Here is a 4481-nt window from a genome sequence, read left to right on the forward strand (position 1 = left end):
ATTCGAACTTTATTGGAAAGAAAGGACAATCAAGTCTGTCTGTGCAGAGGTTTTCAGTAGCAGTGACTGTGGTTCTGAAAATTGCAAATACAGTCCTCCAGCAGGTGAGGACCCAACAGGGACACGTTGGCTACCACAGTCCTAGGAGGCAGCAGAGAAGGAGAGCCTGGAGAGACAGAGACGGCAGAAGAGGACAGGCCCGAAGCCAAGGTAGGGGAGTATGCCCAGTTGTCCCAATGAGGAGGAAGGGGGAGAATAAATCTGGGGCCTGAGGCTGGAGTGGAAGGGCACTGCAAACAGACAGGGAGGATAGGAGTGTCCACAGAAGATGGGGGGCAGAGCTCATGGATTCTGGAGGGATATGCCAGGATCTTTTGCAGAAAGCACAAAGGGTGGTCAGTACAGGGTCATGGGGCTGTGTGGCTTGGTGGCAGGTGGGCCCGCAGTGTTCCTACCCACAGACTGATTGGCCTGCCCTCAAAGGGCTTTGCTCCTGGGCCCTGCCAAGGGCCAGCCTGGGGGGCCTTGTCTGGGGACTGAGCTAAAGGTAATAATGGGGGTGAGGACGTCATTGGATGAGGACACCATTGTGACCTGTCTACCACGTCAGCTGAGACTGAGGTCCTCTGGGGACATAGAGGCAGAGGAGGCAAATGCTCAGCCCAGGGTCCCTGAATCCCTTCCAGAGCCCTGCCCAGGGTGAGGATAGGCAGCAGACCCAGCTCGAGACTGGCAAGTCCTTGGGCCAGGCTAACACCTTCCTTAGGCAGAGGAGTTTTCCTTCAGGTACAGGAGGGTTCTTAACACAGGGCCAGCTGGGGAGATTTCTGGGGGTCTGGGACCTGGGAAGTGGGCAGTGTGTGCCATGACCTGGGGAATTTCTCTCACACTACTAGCTTTCTTTGGAGTCCTCTGAGTTTAGTTTGAGGCAACAAGAAAGAGGATTCTGAGATGGGTGGGTGGGATGGTGGCTGGCTGCCAGAGGGGCCCATGTCACAGAACAGAACCAGAACCTGCTCACCCTTCCCCCTGCAACATGCCCCCTCCCCTTTAGGGCTGCCTGGCTGAGGGATAAAGTTTCCCCAAGCTCTTAGGCAGCCCCTGGGGCACAATTCTTGACTTTTTCGAGGGTACTATGGAGTAATGCTGCCAACTGGGGAAGGAGGGCTTAGCTGTTCCCTAAGCCAATCTTCCCCACGTTTGCCACCCTCTCCCTCCTTTCTGGGAGGGGTAATGGTCTCCAGGGAAGCCCCTAAAGGGGATTCCAGGTTTCTAGTTTTCCTCCCTGCCCAGGTCAGGGCTGGTTTTTTTGCCTGAAGATACATTCTATGTTTCTCCGCCTAAAATTTGTGTATATTCTAGGTGTCATTGATGCTGGAAGAGGCCCAGGGAATTGTCTGAGACCTGTTTTGGGGTGACAGAGGGTAGACCTGCTGGCCACAGGAGAGACCCACAGTCCTGGGTACTGCTCTGGCTGGGGGCAATAGTACAATGGGTGGTATAGGAGGGGTTCTGGCTAAGTTTCTAAGACCTGGGCCAGACCTCCTTGCCCACCCTTCCTTGCTCCTCTCCCTTGGAAGACCAAGGACCTTCAGGGTCTCTGCTTCACTCCCCACCTTGTGACCATCCATGTCACAATAGGTTATGTCATGGCAACATTCTGTTTCCTCCCTCCTCAGGGGAAGGCATCTCTGTCAGAGGAGGGCTCTGCTGGACAGGCCTGACAGGGGTCATAGAAGGTCAGGGAATGACCAGAGTCCCTTCCCTTCCACACCAACCTCAGCTCAGGCCATCATCTGGGAACCATGCGGAGACCTGGGCGCGTGTCTGTGCCCAAACGCAAAGTGAGCGACCTCTGTCTCCTCCTGGGTGGGGGTGGGCCTGGCTTCCCTTGGTCTGGCTTCCCTGTCTTTGGACACTCAAGTTTGAAGTGGGGCTGACTTAGTCAAAGCCATAGCCTGGGGTCAATGTATGAGTGATTTCTTTGGGCTTGTTCTGTCTGTCTCTCTCAGTGACCTGGCACTGTTGTGGTCATGACCCTCCCCTCCCAATGTCTGTGGGCTTCCTGGGGCCTCAGCGTGACACAAACTGCAGCCCACCGAACCTTCCAACTGGGCCAGGCTAAGGTAGACCCTCAGGTTTAGATCTTTGAGGTCTCTTGTAAAGTGAGTTGGCACAGCTGAATGATGGGGCAGTGACAGAGAGACAAAGCAGGAGAAGAGAGCCACCTGAATGGGTGGGCTCCAAGAGACAAGGCCTGTCCCCTTGCCCTCTCCCCTTGCCCATGGGTTAGAAATCCGGGGTTACAAATGGCCCCCTCCTGCCTTGCCAGGCTACTGCTGTTGCAGCTGCCAGTGCCGTGGTGCAGATGTGTCCCTGGGCACTGTCAAATTCCATGTGCCAGAACGTGGGAGCTTTCAGTCCACATCACCCCACAACCAGTCCTTGTGCCACCCAGCAACTGACTTGTGCTGTTGTCTTTCAGGTTCTCTGTGCCTCAGCTGATCGATGGGCCTCATGGTGACATGATGAATCTCTCCATTAAATATATCACTCAGCGAACACTGCGGGTGATAGGAAGGAGGGTCCTTGCCCTCTCTAGGGGATGAGTCACTCAGAGTAGTTGGGAAAATGACCCCTTTCCCCACCTGGAGCTAGATCAGGTGTGTTTTACAAGACCCTACAAATTCTGAGGACAATGTCCCACTTTGGGGAATTCTCTTAAACCCCCAGAACCCTTTGCCCCTCGTTCCCCATCCTGAGCCCACCAGGCTGCCCCCACTGCTCTCTGTTTCTTAGGTATCCAGACTAGTGCCCTCACTGTCATCTCACTGATTCCCAGGAAGAAAGCCCAGGAGGAGATGCCCACCCAGGACAGAGCTGCCCAAAGCTCTGCAGCCTGTCTTGGGTTCCTTCTGTGTTTTCTGGACCATGGCAAGGGCTTTCCATCCTCAGCCCCAGACCCAGCGGGAGCCGGGATCCTCTCTAGCCCTAGAGCTACCATGGCCCCAAATTGTAATCACAATGACAGTAACGATAACGAGAAGCTGCAGCAGCCCTTTCTAGGGGCCTCCTTGATAGCGTTTCTCTGACATTTCAAGATGGCCATGGCAATTTTGCACAGGTGTTATCACATGTGAGCCTCCCAGAATCCCTTGGAGGCTGGTGCTGTTAGCATCTCCACTCTGCAAAGGAGAAAACTGTGGCTTAGACAGTTCAAGTGACTTTCCCAGTCATTTACCAGATGCAGGACAGCATCTAAGGCAGCATTAGAACTTGGTGTTTCTTGCTTGCCAGACCCAGCACTCTACCCATGATGCCATCTAGTCCTCTCTGGTGGTTGACTCCCTCTGGTCCCAGGAGAGTCACAGAACCTGAGAGTCCAGGCAGGAACCTCTGACAGCCACCCATTTCACCTGGAATAATCTCCCCTCTACCCCCTTCTTCCCTCACCCCCCCCCCCCACATACCCTGCCTTAACAACCCACTCAAGATGTAACCTGGATCCAGCCTTGGTTTGAAGCCAGAGGTCTGACCAGAAAACCCACTGGGACCCCAAGGTAGCCCTTGAACCTTTGGGGCAGCTCTCAGTGCTGGGCAAATGGGCCCAGCATCAAGTCTTTGCTATCTGGCTGGCCTTGAATGAATCCCTTCACCATTCTGGACTTCTAGGTGTCCCGTCAGATGCCTCCAGGTGTGTCCAGTAGGCTCTCTGGGACCCCTACAGCATTCAGTCCCCAGGCCTGGCTCTCTCCCCTGGTTGTCTTCAGCCTAAACCAGTCTAATGTCTCTTTCCCAGGCCAGCCTTCCAGATACTGGGCCATCTCTCTCAGGTCTCCAGCCTCAGCCCGTGCTTCCTCAAGTGACTCAGCCTAGCCCGTAGGCCATTATGGTCTTCAGTTCCCGGTCTGTCCTGGACACACTTGTCAAGTCCTTCCCCTCTAGTGACATAACCTCCTAGACTACCCACAGTCCGGGGGTGCAGGCTCTCCTATGTCACCCACCCTGTTATAAACAAGGATGTCCAAAGTCCCAGTTCAGGACATCAGGAAAGTCCTGGAACAGGAGGCAGGACCTGGCCTGGGCTTCACAGGCAGCTCAGGATTCTAGATTCAGAGTTCCTCTGTGGTTACAGCTCCCCAAATGCAGGCCAGTGGTCTGGATTGGATCTGCCCAGGACAGAGTAGGAGACATCAGGACTCCTCCTTCCCCTGCCCTTGCTGGAAGGTCTCCACCAATCTTCACACAGCCGAGAGCAGGGGGCTTTGGCGCTGCCTGTCCTGCCCCACTTCCCACTGGTGACTCACTGCCAGGGAGCCCAAGGAGCCCTGCCCAGCCTCCTCACCTTAAAAGAATTGGTGTCCAACTCTGCTGCTCTGAGCTTGTCCCTCACAGGCTGTGGCCCTAGGATTTCTTCTCACATTCCAGGCCATGCAGGTCTCAGGGGACAGGGATTCTTTGATCTACTGTGGGTCCTGGTA

General features: G+C 55.0%; 1 long non-coding RNA gene across 1 annotated transcript; it reads left to right on the plus strand.

Moving 5' to 3' along the window:
* The first annotated feature begins 624 nt into the window (after window positions 1–624).
* Window positions 625–2562, plus strand: LOC140515473 (uncharacterized). The gene is made up of 3 exons (XR_011971042.1): window positions 625–786; window positions 1680–1844; window positions 2486–2562. It is a non-coding gene; the product is annotated as an uncharacterized lncRNA (long non-coding RNA).
* Window positions 2563–4481: the final 1919 nt, after the last annotated feature.

The sequence above is a fragment of the Notamacropus eugenii genome, chromosome X, assembly GCF_028372415.1.
Source record: "Notamacropus eugenii isolate mMacEug1 chromosome X, mMacEug1.pri_v2, whole genome shotgun sequence".
Classification (NCBI taxonomy): Eukaryota; Metazoa; Chordata; class Mammalia; order Diprotodontia; family Macropodidae; genus Notamacropus; species Notamacropus eugenii.